At 33.1% G+C, this 19391-nt stretch overlaps 1 protein-coding gene across 3 annotated transcripts in view; it reads right to left on the reverse strand.

Moving 5' to 3' along the window:
- The window catches only part of LOC126770698 (uncharacterized), a 234614-nt gene that overhangs the window by 30141 nt on the left and 185082 nt on the right, over positions 1 to 19391 (reverse strand). Inside the window, exon 1 of one of the 3 annotated variants that reach the window (XM_050490201.1) lies at positions 3219 to 3493. The exons of the other annotated variants lie outside the window; for them this stretch is intronic. The gene's annotated coding sequence lies outside the window, so the exon portion shown is untranslated. Of the gene's footprint in view, positions 1 to 3218; positions 3494 to 19391 lie in introns of those variants that run through there. 3 annotated transcript variants of the gene reach the window in all.

Genomic DNA, 19391 nt, shown 5'->3' on the forward strand with positions numbered 1-19391 from the left:
GGACAGGACTTTTTTTGATTACTATTTGTACTTAGATTTTTTTCTTGGGTAAATATCGTATAAAGCATACATGAATATAGATGTGACGTTGATTATGTTTTTAATATACCAAATTAGTTGTTCTATAATACATAATCAAATTACCTCCTATGTATATTCTTATGATTCCAATTTAAATAATGAATCTTAATTTTTTTCAGCAATTAAAACTATGTGTATTAGTGTAGTTCTATTTTGCAACATCTGTAGTTAAATAGGCACTTGGTTTATATAATTCTATGGTTTAATATTCTTTTGTATACATATAAGTTAGTGTTGATATATAAAATAAACAAATTAATTAAAAAAAAAAACCAGGTTGTCTTTAACCAAAAATTGGTAACTTATGTACTATGTACTGGTTACGATGTAATCAGCCGAGTGAAATAAATGTATGTGTATTTTTTTCAGCAATTAAAACTATGTGTATTAGTGTAGTTCTATTTTGCAACATCTGTAGTTAAATAGGCACTTGGTTTATATAATTCTATGGTTTAATATTCTTTTGTATACATATAAGTTAGTGTTGATATATAAAATAAACAAATTAATTAAAAAAAAAAACCAGGTTGTCTTTAACCAAAAATTGGTAACTTATGTACTATGTACTGGTTACGATGTAATCAGCCGAGTGAAATAAATGTATAATATTAATAAAACATAAGGAAATGTCTAATTATGCTCTGCTGTAAATCATACATAGCTTTATTACATATTTTTTGTGATAATTTGAACATGTGTTTTAAAAACGTAATATTTCTTTCGGTGTTTAGAATTTTGTTTATTTTGTCTTCACAAACATAATTTTTTTATTATATCTGTATGTTGCTAATTTGAAAAAAGGATAAGTTTCTGACGTCATATGATTTTCAAAGAAAATGTTATGGCATATGAAATTAAACTCGTCCAAAGCGTACACGGAAACTATCCGGTCTTCCGGACTATATTTAATGTCAGATTTCAAAACTTTGTATGTTGTTTGCTATCCGTGACGTCAAGTAACTTGTGATTAAAGGCTACTTCTATAACGATTGTAAGACTAAGTTTAACAATCAGAGGTTTTGTATTTTATATCACAGTACAAAATTCAATTTAACGGTGATAATGTAGTTTTGTCTGAGTATTATTTCATCAATCATTATTTTATTTCGAGAAAAATAATGTTCGTCATAAATCTTCTTTGTCAGTTGTCATCGCATTTCAGTGAAAACGCAAAGCAATTGTAAAGCAAAAATCAATAGCTTTTTTTTCGTATACTTGTAGGATAGAAAATCTTGTAAACTGTATTTAGAGTGAACGTACATATATCGCTATCAAATGCGCTTATTGCCATTTCTTGATACAAATGAGACCCTCGGTAAGCGTCAATGACGGTCATTTTTACGAAGAACTCAATAACACATAGGTATCTGACATCTGGTCAGGTCACGTCTTACTTTGATTTATAAGTTTTTTTACAAAATTAAATTACGAGCATTACTCTTTAGTAATAGCTATGATGTTATAAAATAGCGTGCTGATCGTAAAATCAATGACTAAAAAAATAACTTCTATATTACTTCAATGTAACGAAATTGCAAAATCTAAAGAAATTCAAAGTTTTATTTACACTAAAATTTCAGTAGACGTTTACAAATCATCTAACAAAGTTTGAATTTAATAAAAGTAAAGAATAGAAGGATCAATAAAACATATCCTAAGTTGTAAAAACCGGTAAACTTATTTGAAAGAATTTCGTTGCCGAGCAGGTAGTAGGTGCGACCCTTAATAATTTTAGGATAACTCCCAACCTGTACAAGAAACTTCTCTGGGTATGTCTATTAAATATTAAAATGTTTGTGTTATATTTTTAATACATTCATTGCACCGTTGTATTTTTAGTATACTATTATTATGCTTTTTTAATATGCGTCACAGTTAAGATCTTCATTCGGTATGGAAGCGTTCGAGTTGTTTATAAATTGTCAAAAATCTACCACATGTTCGGAATGAAATTCCTCAGACCTGAGAAGAACCGGGAAAAGAAACTCAGCGAGGTTACATTTTTTTGACATCGTAAATTTGATATACAATAATCACTAATGAATATTAAAAAGTGTGCATCATCTGCGTTATTAAAAATATGATGATGACCTAATCGATGTCCTTATAAAATAAAAACTAAAAAATACTTTTATATAAAAGTGTAATGGATCATGGAAAATTTCACCGGAGCGCTAACTGTCGACAAAACAAAACGAATACGTTTATGTTAGAATTTTTAATATGATGTTGGAACACGCGATACTGACGTTATTTTGCAATATTAATCAAAACAATTATTTTCCCTATTACTCCGTCATGTCTGTTGTGAATATAGCATGATACCAAAATGTATGACCTCTTTTCATTATTAAGCAAGCTTGAGAAAAATAATATGAATATATAATACAGTAAAGTTTTTTTCATGTTTGTTAAATTGATAGTTAGATTTAGTACAATATGTTTGAATCGAATACTTTCACTCAATAAAAATTATATAATAGCTTTTTTTTTAAATTTAGGAGAATATACGCAAAACATACATAAAAGGCAATGTTCTGACTACTGAGTGAGACTTGAAATTTGAAGACCTTTGAGACAGTGAAGGTGCTCTAAAAGTGGATTCCGTGAAATTGTGAATGCTGTGGGTGGGTGTTGCACCCAAGACGAATAAATATAGTCATATACTTTTTTGGATTAGATGAGCGTACCTAAGACATCCTAATATAGATTTTTTTAACAGTCGGCCAAATGGCCAGGGCAAAGTAAAATGAGAATCCAGTGCATTATATCAATTAATAACAAATTAAAAAAACATCAAGAATATTTCCTACTTTTTATTACATTTAAAGACTTGTTAAGACTTTTCTTATGAACTTGTAACTAGATTATAGGATTTGAGGTCACAATCAAAATAGTGAAGGTGATCAAAGACCGGGCTCCGAGGTCTATCGAGTTTCATACATGTCTGCCATAACGACAGGGTCAAACCAGTCACGGGTCTGTGATTATAATAATTATTTTTGGCATACCATTTAATTTTAATAAGATTTTACGTTATTTCAGGTAATAAGAATAGCAATAAAATAACTAAATGAACTCTCAATTAAGAAAAAATATTTAGAAAATCAATCATAATTTAATAAATTATTAAAAACCTTTTACGTATTGTTGGACATTGAACACATTGGTAATATTTAAAGTACTATCCATTCCACACTTAAAACTATTTAGTCTTTATAAAAATAATAACAGTATTCTAACGATTTGATTTTTGTTTTTTGAATAAATCAACTGTCAACATAACCGCACTTTCACTGTTATAGTTCAACACTTTGTCCGAACAAACACACGAAGTATAACACAAACACCACACAAAAAGTTATTTAAATATCTAACACGTAAAATTTTAGCCGCTTCCATTGATAAAACAAAATTTAAAACTACAATATAAGAATACACCAAACATTCAAAACATTATAACGTACTCTGCACCTATAAACAACTGCTGTGGCGTGAAGTTGGCAGCGTTGTATCATGGCCGCCAACTTTTAAGTATGACAGGGAGGCCAACATAGCGGCCACTCTGACCGGGCCGGTCATGTCAGTCAACGGCCTTTGTGACTGCATAGTAATGAATGAGTCTGGTTAGCTGACGAACCTGTTTGATTGATGCAATGACTTGCGCAATTTATGTATTAAAGACAGGATGCTAATATGGACATACGTAAAGATTCAAGGTTAATAAAAAAACTGACCCTTGCTGAGGATTTCTGTTTGCAGTTCCATGTAAACTGCAGATTTTCAACAAACGAACGTTTAATCCCACACATTTTTTAATTAATTTCAAGTACTCTTTGTTTTTTTATTTATTTTAAGAAATGATGACGTGATAAATTTAACAATTGACAGTATTTTTTGTTGTCATAGTAGATTAAAATAAAATGTCTGCAAGTATATAAAATTGGTGAAAAGTTGTTGACGCTCGAAGCAGAGTTAATCCATAGTCCATTTTCAACTTACTGAATAAATTAATAATTATGATGAAACTTTCTCCAGCTTAATTATTAATTTAGTTATGAAATAGTACAAATTCTACGGACTTTATTTTAACAAAAAAATTAGACTAGTCAATTCATTAGCCTCATTATTTATTAATATAAACTTAAACCTACAGGTGGTAGAGCTTTGTTCAAGCTCGTCTGGGTAGGTACCACCCACTATCAGATATTCTACCGCAAAACAGCAGTACTTGGTATTGTTGTGTTCCGGTTTGAAGGGTGAGTGAGCCAGTGTAATTACAGGCACAAGGGACATGACATCTTAGTTCCCAAGGTTGGTGGCGCATTGGTGATGTAAGCGATGGTTAACGTTTATTACAATGCCAATGTCTACGGGCGTTGGTGACCACTTACCATCAGGTGGCCCAAATGCTCGTCCGCCTTCTTATTCTATAAAAAAAAAATTCAAATATATCAAGCATTTTTGAAGAAAAATGTTACCCTCGCAAAAACAAAATCTTTCAAATATTTATAATTAAACTGATTGCATCTCTTCGACATCTTAAAGTTTGAACTTCAACGTATAAACCCCAATTAAAACCCACTAATTGTTGCAAGTTAGTTATGTACATGTATGCTATCATATCAAATATCGTTAAATGGACTAAATTCTTGGATGGGCGTGTACCACCTTCGTCTTCATCAACACTTTCCATCAGGAGAGATGGAAGACAAACGCCTATTCCTTTATAACTATAAAAAAATACTATATACTAACTAATTATATAATGTGATTTTGGTTTTCGATGTATAACATAATTTTCACTTCTTTCGCGTTGCTTTCACTGTCGCCTCAACACAATGAAGTGACGTACTCCAAGCTATTTGTACCGCAACAGTAAAATGAAAATATTTTAACTATATGCGTCTTTGTGCGTTCATTTTATATCCACATTTCTTATCACCTTTATAATTACAGAATGTATTATACAGGTTTTAAGGAAGACGGCCACTCTCAGCCGACTCGAATATGTCACAGTGCCAGATAACGTATATCATTTGGGATCCTTCATCGACCTATCTCATACAGATGGGAAATGTGCGCATGTGAATTTTAAAATGATTGTATCTGGTTCAAATTTTCGACACACTAGTCGAAAGATACACAAGAAAGCGGGGAAGAATAAGAAGTTTAAGGAACACTAATCCGGAATCATAGTTGCATATTTAATGTGGAACAATGTATACTTTAAATGTCACAACAAGGTTAGTAGTGTTTCATCGTATATAATGTTACATATAAAACAAAGTGCTATTATAAAATATATTCGTCATAGTTCGCTCGCCTTTACCTTTACAGTGTATGGGTCAATGCAGCTTGCTTGGGTTGAAATGGTTGACTCTTAAACTTACTCTGCTGTTATACGAAATAATAATAATAATATAATAATTCCACCCGCGGCGAGGGGGAGGGTTAGGTACACTTTGTCCTTTTCTGTACCCCTAACAACGTGTTTGTAAAATTTCATAATGATCAGTTGAATTATCAAGACGTAAAAGCGTAAAAAACAAATAAATAAACGTACTTTTACATTTATAATAAGAAAGGGAAATAGTTATCGGATTGACTGCCTCGTTGGTCTAGTAGCTGGATGTAAGGCCGCAGATCCGGAGGTCCTGGGTTCAATTCCTAGGTCTCAGTAGCAGCTTGGAGTCTGGAAGTTGGAAGTGTATACACTTCCGTGCCTCGGAAAGCACGTAAAGCCGTTGGTCCTGCGGTCCTTTCCGGTCGTGTCGGATTGCCGTCCCATCAGATTATGAGAGTTAGGGAATAGAGAGTGCACCTGTGTTTGCGCACACACAGGTGCACTATAATATCTCCTGAGCAGTTATCTAGTCTCTCTTGAGATTGGCCGCCGTGGACGAAATTGGTCTGGAAGACATTATTAGTTATTGGATAACAAATCTTGAGTTCAAGAAATGAATTTCGGTTAATTGAAAATAATAGACTAGTATTGTGAAGGTTCAATATTCAGCGGCAAACGTTGTGAGGATATTTATTCGAATCTTATGAGGTTTTATCTCTAAAAATCGTCACGTTATCAAACACGCGGCAATTTGCACAGCAATTTACCTCGGTGAAATTGCTAATGTTATGTGGCAATTGTGTTTCATTGTTGGAACAATACAGTAGGCCTAGGGTAGTGAGTTACGATTACGCAATTTGGTCCTTTGTGTTTAGGTCTTCCGTTGTAATAAATTCTCTGAAACATAATATATCAACGACCCGCACGTGGCTTTAGCGAAATAAAAGATTAAAAATATCTAATTTTTATAAGGTAGCATTACTTAATTCATTTTGTACATTTATAGACTTTTATGGCTACCTAACCCTACCGTACTGACAGTCAGTACGGTAGGGTTAGGTAGTCTGTGACTGTACGTTACGTTAATACTAGACGGTACGTTAACTATGTAATAAGTACTTAATATTTCGGTTCTAGTGTGTGGCGGTCATCAGATCGCACATTTGTGTTGAGAAGTAATAGCAAACCACAATGTGTTTCAGAAACTGTACGACAACAACAATTTCGTAAAATATATCGAAGTGATGGTCAAGCTGTAAAGGCAACATCAACATTGTTTTGACAACATTGTGAAGCCTTTACACTGCGCGATCCCTCCTAGCATTTAATTACCTTGAATAACTAAAAAAATATTTGAATTCTACAAATTTTTTTACAAGTCAGCTTTCTTAATTCCTTCAATGGGAACTGTTGCGCTCGTTTTATAATTATAAGTACATAACAATGACAGAAACTGTATTTGTCACGTAATTAAGATTGTTTACGATTTTCTCTCAATTAATTGTCAGTTTGGGGATTTTATCTTTATGACTCGGCGCGTCTTAAGAAGATATCACATTTAAGAATTATCGCAAATACGCCGTCGCAGCGGTACCTGCTTTTCTATCATTATCACGTATTATTCGTACTTTCAACAACAAACCATTTTCAGATGATAATTTTATCTTGTTAATCAACAGTACTTTCGCAAAACGAAGATTCTTCTCGAAACATTTTCTCGTTTGTGAATATTATTTCTTAAAAACGAAGAGCGTAATTACATTTACTGTTAAACGGAAATGTTTTCAAATCCTTGTAATAAAATAGTAATGTTACTAATAAAAGCGTTATGGAGGGAGATGAAGGGAGTTGGTCGGAGGGTACGCGGAGTTGTCGTGGGTGGGTAAATGGAATAAGGGAAATCAAATAATCAAAATGCAATAGAGATAAAAGTTTTATAATAGCAGAAATAGGAGGACGGGCGAACAGGCCACCTGTGGCCTGGTAAGTGGTCACCAACGTAATTAACACTGGCACTGTTAGAAATGGCGCCTTCGGAACAAAGATGTTATATCCCTTGTGACTTTAGTTTCACTGGCTCACTTATCCTTCAAACTAGAATACAACAATATTAAGTTTTGCTGTTTGGCGATAGAAAAAAGATGAGCTTACATGGAGCCTTACCACCAAGTGAAACTACAAGGGTCTTCATAAAACGTTTGTATTAAAGGACAAAAATAGAAAGTTTTTTTTTTTGGTGAAGGTTCCATCAGAATTAATAGCTCGCAAAAGTGTTATCACACATCATTGGTTTAGGTCAAAAATCGTGTTTCCGTTTTGGGAGGTAAACATCAAACTTTAACCAAGGAACCAAGAGAATTGCAACCAGTTGCAAACACAGACATTTCGAAGTGTCTCAGCGGAAACGCACCTTTACATTATCAACATCATATCTTGAACTAGATTGAGATAAATTACTATTTTTTATAACAATGAAGTAGCCTGTTGATAATATAATAAAATAAAAATAATAAGTTCTTTGATAACATTGAAAAGCATCTAATACTAGCAGTGCCCTCTGCTACTCTGTAGGTCTATTACACCTTCGCGGCTAAGCCTCCGAAACGATTTTGATAAAATTTGGTATAAAGTAAACTCGAACTCCTAGGCATAACTCATAGGCTCCATGCATATTTTTTTTACCTAAGACCTGCTTCCTCTCCTAAAACGTGGGCGAAATTAGTTTATCATATGAATTCAACCACTTAAAGGATTTATTGATGGTAGGGCTATGTGCAAGCTCGTCTGGGTAAGTACCGCCCATTCATCAGCTATTCTACCGCAAAACAGCAGTACTTGGTATTGTGGTGTTTCGGTTTGTAGGGCGAGTGAGCCAGTGTAATTATAGGCACAAGGGACATAAAATCTTAGTTGCCTAGGTTGGTGGCGCATTGGCGATAGTTAGCATTTCTTACAATGCTAATATCTTATGGGCGTTGGTGACCACTTACCATCAGGTGGCCTATATGCTCGTCCGCCTTCCTATAATATAAAAAACACACATCAAAATAGCGTATCGCCCTAAGACTGTTTACAACATTTTACGAGTGAGGTATGAATTGAATTCTTACATAATGCACTGCTTTTCTTAAGAGTGTTGGTGTAAAATTATATTGCCAATACCCTTTTTTGAACGAATTATTCAAATCGGATTGTTACAATTCTATTAACTATCAGAGATTACTCTATTTTGCTATAAATAGAAATTACTCTATTTTGCTGCATATATTTATTTATTTTTTTATTTTATTTAACACTTGTTGCACAACATATAAATAAGATGAGAAAAATCAAAGAAAAATAAAAATGGTGCGCAAAGGCGCACCTTATCGCTTATAGCGATCACTCACAGACAACCTTTAGTAAAAGAATTTTTGTAAGAGCAGGTAAGTGCATTTACATATAAAAAGTACATATAAAAAATATATATTTACATTACATATAAAAATTGAGTTTAATTTTTATTTAAATTCATATAATACATGTAAAGTATGCTTAAAATACATTATTACTGGCTTCACTGTGAACTACACTTATAAATTTATATCTTTAAATAGCTTTACTTCAAGTCTTGTTTTTGACATGTAGTTTATTATCTAACGAAACTTAACTGGATTAAGCAATGTAGACGTCCCTAGGCAATGGAAGTTTCGGGCCCATTTTCTCTTTAGGTCTTTAAGTAAATAGTCAAAGTCAAAAGTCTTTATTCAATAAAGAAGCATTACACTTGTTTATTGATAGTTATAACCCTACCACTACAGATTGGAAAAGAAATACTTCAGATCTGAGAAGGATAAGGGAAATAAATGTTTTATTTTATTAGCGGTATTTTTTCAATACTTATATTTTTATTTAAAACGGAGGCAATCGTTTCATTAACAAGGTGTCATGCAATCGAAATCGGTTAATCTGTTTAAGAGCTACGATGGCACAGACTGACACACAGATACATAAGTTCTCACATTCAACATACGTTACAATCATATAACACCCCTTTTTGCGTCGGAGTTTAAAAAGTTGTATAATAATTTAATTTAACTGTTGTAAATTACAATAAAAAATAAATATAGCTGTTTTCCCTCGTCCCTCACACACCGACACCGTACACCGACGAGGTGAAATGTATTACATACTGGTTAATTGGGTAGGTACAAGAGATATTACTTCGTGATATACCGATTATATTAATATGTTTGATATTTGAAATGTATCTCTGGTTTAATCCTTAGTCAGCCGAGATGGCCCAGTGGTAATAACGCGTGAATCTTAACCGATGATCGTGGGTTCAAACCCGGGCAGGCACCACTGAATTTTTATGAGCTTAATTTGTGATTATTATTCATCTCGTGCTTTACGGTGAAGGAAAACATCGTGAGGAAACCTGCATGTGTCTAATTTCACTGAAATTCTGCTACATGTGTATTCCACCAACCCGCATTGGAGCAGCGTGGTGTAATAAGCTCCAAAGCTTCTCCTCAAAAAGAGGAGAGGAGGCCTTTAGCCCAGCAGTGGGACATTCACAGGCTGTTACGGTACGGTACGGTGGAATATGTTCCAAATCTTCTACTCAAAAAAGGGAGAGGAAGCCTTTAGGCCGGCAGTGGGACATTCACAGGCTGTTACGATACTATTAAGATAAACCTTAGTCATACTCCCGCCAGATCAGAAGGGTGACTACTAAAATATAAATTATATTATTTTCTATTATTTGTAACTTAATTCCGAAGCAAATGTAATAATTTCCAGATTCAGCAATTGAACGGAGAATAACTGTAGTGACTTGTTATTTATATTATGTCGTCCGCGTGGTCCGATTCGGTTCGTTAGCGAGACCACTGCGCGCTTAAACGTAGCCTTTTCAAACAAACTGCAAATCGGATTTCTATTCATTATCATTGAATTATTGGCGACTATTGATTAAGTTACTACTAATTAATTGTTAACTTTTTGTGATTGGTAATTGATAAATTAATTACCAGACTAACATTATAACATTGATAGTCTTTTCGTTTGTTTGGTAGCTTATCACAATTCTATCTCTGAATATATCACAATGAAATGTGAGATGAAGATTAAAATTAGGACATACTAAGCACATACATTAAGCGGCGTTCCCTACGCGATTCCACGAAGTTAATTTAGAAAGATACGTTCAAGTAGACTCTACAGTATGTTTAAGCCGTATTTTGCAAGTTGGTTAGGATATATCATCTAAGTTACTACTCTCGAATAATCTATGAATTTATATAATATATCATATTAACTATCAAAATTAATTAGAGTCTAAAACAAAACCTCAAATTTAATAATTTAATAATTTTATCGATAATTTTCTAAACGATCTCGATTAAAGATGGCCGGTTCGAATCTGAGGTAAGCATTAAAAACTTTCTCGTGCTTAATTATACGACACCTCTGACATAACTCAACTCGTATTTGGCGGTAAAGAAATCAGCATGTGTTTCATTAAATACCACATACCACAACCCCAGGCTGGTTTGGTGGTAGCAGCATGGTAAGTTAAGCTTCAAACTTGACAGCAGAGGATTAAGCTTGCGGACCCTTCACGAGCCGTAGGAAATTTTCTGACAGTTACTGTTCTATGTTATGTTTTATTGAATAGTTCACACAAATCCATATTGTACTGAATATTAGTGTTAACAAAATTTCCTAACTTTATTATTATCGCAACCAATTGGAATGCGGATTTTAAACTTAATTACTCTTTAAAGTATATTTTAATGAAAATAGTATTTTGATTTTATTTATTTTGATTAAATCGTAGGATGAATAAGGACTTGAGACCGCAAATCGTAGTGCCGTTAAACTTTATATAAGTAAGACACTTATGTAGTCCGGTGGGATACCATCGGAGAGTTCAGGCGCGGGACCTGAGACTTCTCTTGGGTTAAACCAAGTAACCCAACCCTTAATATGAATATTTATAATAAAACGTGTGCTTTAACATACAAAAGATGCCCGAAACTTCAAAAACTTGAACGATTATAATCGCAATACAGATCCCTTTCGGCCTCATCACAATGTACGAACTATTCCAGCGCTCTAAGCTCGTGTCTTGTTTGGAACTATGCCCATTTCGCCTTTTATCACCACCCTCATAATGCTGAAGGTACTCTCGATATGTAGAAAGTACGAAGCCAAGGTGAAATGGTGCTGGAACTCGCTGACACTTTACGTTTTATACTGATAGTAGACTTATATCATAGACAACAGACTCATCTGTTAAAGATTTTGTTTGTTTTTATTTATATTAGAATTAGAATGGCTCTCGAAGGAGGCTTGCTTTATATAAATGTATAAAGTTTCAATATTAAATACAATTTTATAAGTTATTTCATAACTATTATTGGATTAATTTGACCAATTTAAGTCGCAACGAGTCGATTTGGTGCACTAAATATGTCTCATTTTAATACATCTATAAAATAAAAGCTTTAAAATGATATCTTTAATTATATTCGTGTAACTTTATTTATTTAGGACAACCAAAAGTACATAAATTTAAACTTTAATAACAGGCCATATGTGGCGCTTCTGTCATGTCATGCCGTATGTCATTTTGTGCATCGAACCATGTTAGACAAGGGGGTTCACATCACCTGTTTCTGTTTGGGAATGTGGTTTTCTATAATTTCTCACGTTTGATAATAATATCGAACATTAAACTATCTTATAAGCTTAAACACAAGTGCACGGTGTACCCTAATTACGAAGTGAACATGTAGTACTCTAACTATAACAGCCTGCGAATGCCCCACTGCTAAGAGCTGGGCTAAGACCTCCTCTCCCTTTTTGAGGAGAAGGTTTGGAGCTTATTCCACCACGCTGCTCCAATGCGGTTGGTGGAATATACATGTGTTAGAATTTCAGTGAAATTAGACACATGCAGGTTTCCTCACGACGTTTTCCTTCACCATCAAGCACGAGATGAATTATAATCACAAGCACATGAAAATTCAGTGGTGCTTGCCCAGGTTTGAACCCACGATCATCGGTGAATCACAAGCATCGGAACATGTAGTGGTAAAATATTCGAATAATGAATATAAGCTGAAATTAGTATTGAACTTATACATTTTTGCTATTAGAAAAAGACACTGAAAATATGTTTTAGTAGTTTTAATAGGGATATACTTTAGTATAGAGAAAAAATAGAATAAGTATCGTAAAATAAACATTAAAATCTACGGGATTACAGCAGCGCCATCATGTCATTATCATGTTGATAAAAATATATTTAGAAAAGGAATATATTGCGGCCTTATTTATAAACGTTATTTAGCGGCTGCTGCGTTAAACACTGATTTAACATTTGAAAAAAAGACAACATTAATTAACTAATCACCATAACAAAAATATAAGTAAAGCCGTTTATAAAATTAAACCTAGAACAAAAAGTTTATAAAAAATACACCGAGTAAATCAACGGCGGGAGATTGATAAATAGGCTGTATTTCTCCCCTTGCTGGGCTCAGACCTCCTGTCTTTCTAATGAGAAATTTTAGAACTTATTTCACGACCAAAAATACCCTTAATTCAAGCTCTTACAAGGTTGGTCGATTTTGATAAGAAAAGTGCGAATATTAAGAATGTAGTTATAATAGATAGATGTAATCGTTCACAATTAAATTTTGTGCGCGGCCAGCTTGGAACCACGACAGGTGCAACCACTTGTATTAGTATACCATCCATGCAAGTCACAACAACGACGACCCATAGACAAATGAAAAAAGGTTAGGATAAAGTAGTATTTCTTTCTAGATTTCAGAGAAAAAATCGGTATGGGGTTTTTAAGAACTACACACAATGATTGTAATCACGGTTAAAATTCGAAAATGATAAATATACTGTATAATAAAGAAATAAAATATACAATATCGCGAAAGCTTCGAGTATTTTCTGATTTGAAAAATAATTTCGATTAATGCGATATTGTTTTATAAAATATCGACTATTTTTTAGTATCTTTATCTAAATCATTGAATCTAATTATTATAACACTATGATATTAATTTATAATAAATTTAAATAATTTCCTTTGTTCAATAATTGTTTAAATGGCGTTTTGTTATCGTATAGAATATCATGCCACCTGTCAGCTTACGTGTCAGCTACTGACATTGAAATAGAATAAGAATAATGATATTCAAATTAGCTGCATCGCGCGATTTCGTCCGCGTTAAATATAATAGCTGTCATAGCTCTTCCCCTATGGGCATTGATCTACGTGAAGTGAAGTGATGTTATATAACATATAAATATATTTTTCAATAAATGGGCTGTATAACGTTAAATGTTCTTGTCAAATTTAACTGACAGATCTTGAGAGTATTCAAACATATTATTTATCTTAATAATATTAGATGAGATATTATCCGATTATTACTTATAAAACTTTACATCCTTGTTGGTCTAGTCAACTTATTAGGCTGCTGATCCCAAGGTTCTGGGTTCAATCCGAGTCACGACTTCACCTAGTATTATATATTACCAATTATGTCGACATCTTTGCCGTTCCTGCAGATTGGATTTCATCAACGAATCAATCAATCTCACAAAGGAGAAAGATTATTGTAGTTGTGAATTAAAAAACTTTTTATTCGCCTGCGCTTATTCCACTAAATTAGAGTTAGTATGTGAACTGCATGGAAGTAATTTGTAGTTTGACGGCCAGCCCTGTCGGGAATGTTTAAGTAAATGCATCTTACAAGAAGTCCTTAGTGGGCCCCCTTGAGTTCATGACACTCATATACTTTTGAGACGGGGCACTAGTCTAAAACGACATAATATTAAGTGGTTCGGCGTTGTAAGATAAATTTAATAATAAGACTAAGATAAATAAGATAAATAAGATTTAATAATAAGATAATAATAACAACAGCTATGGTTAACGTTACAGAACTATTTAATAATTTTAAACAAATCCGAATCTACGGTAGACTGTTTAATAGAGACGAGGTGTTTTTTTAATAACAATATTTTTAAGAAATTACTGATATTTTATTGAAGTATCCAATTAAAAAAACTCAAGTGCGGACGACAATAACTCTAAGGATCAGGAATGAACTTGCGACTTTCACGTCGGCAGGCCGCCCGTAAACCTTCGCAATAATCTCTTAAATAGAACGTGTTATTTAAAAATCTTCACATTCGATGAGTTATAAACACAAACACACAAAGCAATCAAATAATAGTTATAATTTTGTGCAAACAATTTAATTGTTGTTTGCGCGCTGACAGCTCACGAAATAGTTCAATTAGTTTTATACGAGTTTAATTAGTATTTAATTTCCATGGACGGAGAAGGAAACATATTTTTGTTTTCCCTTTTGTTGTCCTTTAGTGTTTCATTTTATATCTATATCAAACGGCTGTTACCTAAAACACGGGCGTTAAGTTATATACATGAGTAAATATATTTGTTGTTAAAATTTGTAAACAACGAGTTCAATGCTCTTCGGAGCAATCCTAATGAGGTTAAAGGATTTCGATAGCCGTATCTATACTCTACTAATTTTAACGACCCACTAAAAATGACTAATGTTTATCATAATACCTGCCTTAACGCCCGTAGTCGTTCGGACCGTACGCGTTATTGACATATTTTCACATTTTATTTTAGTATCTCTATAGAACGCGAAGAACAATGGGTCATGGGTTCAAATTCGTGAAAGCTGCACTTAACCACTGAGTTTTAATCTGTTTATAATCCCTCTTGTCACCAATAAATGAAACCTGCATAAGTCGGATAAAAATACAATTGTATCTATCCACTAGCTCGCACTAAAGCAACATAGTGGAATATGCTACATCCCTACCTCTTATTCCCAGAAGTGGGACCTTAAGTTACATTATTTGACTCTCAACCATATTGATCATTGATTCGTATAATGTTGTAAGCAAACTAGCAAAAACATCATTTAAATATATATCAAAAATATTGAATATGCGGAACTTGAGGGAAATTGCCAGGATTGCACTTTTAACATTCATACCTTTCACTCGTCGGTCAATCTGAAGTGTGACTAATTTTAATGGTCTGGTAAATGTTAGACGTGTTTTAATTGTTATTTAGAAATGACGTTTTCGTTGCATTTCTACAAAATAAACCGTTAATGTTTATAATATTATTCAATAGTAAAAATCTTTATTAAATATATATTAATAGAAGAATTGCAATTGATTATTATTTTTGGTAAGAAATACCTATATATACCTAATAGACTTGACTTTTATTCCCAAGATGTGCTGTCATGAATAGTTGTTAGTTTTATTACAATATTTAGCACAAAACGATCTTTACTCTCGAAAGTTTTCTCGAAACAGGGAACAAAGGCGCTGCAGGAGTTGGTTAGCGGTCCCATCGGACTATGTATCTCTAGTAGTGAATTAAGAGTGCATAATATAGTATATTTGAGATTGGGCGACATGAGCGAAATTCGGTCATAATAATCGGATTTGTGAAATACCGACATCATATATCCGAGAATTATTAATTACAATTGGTATATTAAATATATAACGGCGCAATATGATATCTAAAAAGACAAAGAAGTTTTATTTCTATACATAATTCATCTCGTTACATTATCGTACCGTCGGTAGCTTTACATTTAATTTATCTTGTAAAATGATGAATAAAGTATATTTTGATTTAAGATTTTTTCATTCATACATCGTTCTAACTTCTGAGTGATATGGTAGCGGGAAACCAAGTCACCGAAGTCTACCAAATCCCTTCCAATCGGTTTAACATTACACCGCCCACAAACAGATAGGATACCTATATGAATAATGATGAATTAATATTAAACAACACAACGACGACAATGATATATAATATAAAAACCTGGAATAAATTCGTTAATTTTCCTGATTTATAATTAGTATTTTTCTGACTTCGTAACTCTCGTCGGTGTCCCTACCCATTGCATTTATTATGTCACGTCATAATAATGCACCATTGTACGTGTCATGTATATTCGTACGCGAGCAAGTTTCGCGTCCGTTAGTTGACCCGAAAATCCCATCAAGCGGAGAAAGCGACCAATTCCAACTTATACAGCGATGTCAAATGTGATTTGGTTCAACGTCTATCGATTATAATATTGATAAGGGGTAGGGTTAACGTCGCAAGTACGGGCTAAGCAATTAGTCCATAGTAAAAAAACAAGTAAACTCGTTGGTTTCACTTTAAACCTGTGAGATTCTGTAAAAATTAACTCCATTACTCACTCGTAAAATGTTGACAACCGACTTATATAGCTATAGAATTTTGATGCGTGTGTTCTTGAAATGTTATAATTATTATGGTCAATGTCGCGTATCACTTTCTAGCATTTCCCGACTGCTTTCTGCGGTGAGTTTCGAGTTTGCTCCTACAGAATAGCCTTACAGACCTGGATAGGACATAGATATGTTATATTTCATTTATTGGTTACATAAAAAGAGAGACTTGAGACTTATTTTGTTATATAATTAACGAGAAGAAAATATATCTACTTGAAAAATTAAATCAAATTCAAAAATTGCTATTGTTGTACTGAACAAGGTCAATAAAAGGGCAATAATAATGAATGAATGGAATTTTATTAAATTCTCATTCGAATTTGAATGGAATGTCACAATAGATCTCAATAATGTTCTGCCATTAATTTTTAATAACATTGGAAAATTTTTAAGAATCAAAAGAGAATGTTTCTCGTATGTTTTATTTATTCTGATATTTCAACAAGTAAACAATTATTGTTAAAAATATATTCGATATTATTTCAACGGATTAAGTAACTTCATTTTCTTTTCACTTTAAATAAAACGGTTTCGTAGTTTGGATAATACCTAATTTATAAAAGTTGAACATAATTTTTAAATGTCGTCTTAGCCTATTTCTATTGTTAACAAATTTTTCTATTAATATGTATTTTTCTATTATATTCAAAATATAAGTTTTATTTTTAAATTCTTCCCATACATTACGATACCTGATTGCTTATTTCCGGAACATTTATATTTTTGCTTCGGCGAATATCGAGCTTAACTTGATATTTGCTTGAAAATTCGTGATTACGGCGGCGAGTTTGACACAAAATATTAATCTATGTAACTGTGTCAGATAGTTTAGTATTGATTCATTAAGTAAACATCTCAAGACTAATATTGTCAGAGATAGACAAGATATAAAAATCACAAGCAGAATACACTTTATGTTTACTTTAACCTGTATGTTCGTATATAATGTGTTGAAATTTTGTACATTTTACAACTTTAAATATTCATTACTTTATATTTATACGAATAGTTGGCAACAAAAAATCTAGACAATATCAGACATTTGTAAAGCCATCTATAATTTACCGTTTTTTCACGCAGGGGAAATCTTCGAAAGATATCTGAGCTCTTGAACCTTTAACTCACCGAAATCCCCGCGACCTGATGTCCTCAAATTGGAGGACTTGCACAGGGATAGCTTTAATATATGCATCCGCTGCTCATCCGGTATCGTGCTCCACTTGTGGCTCAGTGGTGCTCTCAACTCGTCACTGATGCGAGTGGCGCTATCTATTTAAAACTCTTCTCATAATTTGTCATTCGTCCCTTCCAGTGTTCATTTCAAATCTTTTAAAAAAATATCCTTGGCCCTTAAATGTGGGATTCTGACCCACTTAAAACCCAGCAATGGACGAACCCAACAATCTCTACACGGATCCGTGATCATTTTCAGATACGTATCAGCTGTACATCACGCGGTAAATACGTTGAAAATTCAATGTTACTCTTTCCTTTTTGAACTCGATCGCTCACTGAGAGTGACATTATGTTATATGTACACGTATAATAAAACACAATAATTTTTTTGTGCTCATGTTTGTAACAGATACCTTCTGTTACAGATTCCCAGCCTTGAAGTTGGTTTTCTGTTACCGACTAATATTTCAGCTTTGAATGCCATATTAGACAATATTTTTGTAACTCAATATTGTTTATAGTTTGTTGCCTCCTTGTGATTTAATATACACAATGGTTGTCTCTGACGTCACGGTAACATCAACGTCAAATAATATGGTGACACAAACTTTTTTTACAGCATTATTTATATGGAGATAGCTTTATAATATTCAGGACCCACAGCTTTAAGTACTTTCCGAGGCACGGGAGTGTTCACACTTCCAACTTCCAGACTCCAGGCTGCTACTGAGAATTTTCTGACAGAAAAAATAAAAAATATTTTTTTTGTTGGCCTGACCTGGAATTGATCCCAGGACCTACGGGTCTGCGGCCTTACATCAAGCCACTAGACCAACGAGGGAGTCAAGTTATAAATGTAACAAGTGCTTTATAGGTTATATTATGTGAAGTAATAGACTAAAATATAGCCTAATTGCTTAAATATGTAGAGCTGAATTTATACAAAGTAGGAAGATTATTTTCGAACTTTGACACGTAAAGTAACATTTCTTAAAGTAATATTTAGTATATATATATACTAAATATGATATCAAATACATTTCATCGACGAGACAGCCGAGTACTCATTTGAAATATGCTAAACGCAATATTTTTTTAGATAAGTTCTGTGAATAGATAAGGTGTGAGGATGAGGAATGTGTCCACGTGATTATAATGCAGGACGCGGTGTCAACGGCAGACGCGACGGATCGTTGGCAAAATATCAACCTAGGCACACCGACGAATACCATTTTATTAATATTATAATACGCATTGCAATATGTATTGCTTTTAAATATTGTACGTACAATTTGCATACTTTTAAACGCAACAGGGTTTTATGGTGTGGATAATTGATTTGACATGATCAATAAATAAAAATGTGTGAGCCGAGATTATCAATATTGCAATACGTTAACCGCAATATAAGACTTTAAGCCTTTATCTGAACCTTTTC

This window comes from Nymphalis io, chromosome 9 (assembly GCF_905147045.1).
Source record: "Nymphalis io chromosome 9, ilAglIoxx1.1, whole genome shotgun sequence".
Taxonomy (NCBI): domain Eukaryota; kingdom Metazoa; phylum Arthropoda; class Insecta; order Lepidoptera; family Nymphalidae; genus Nymphalis; species Nymphalis io.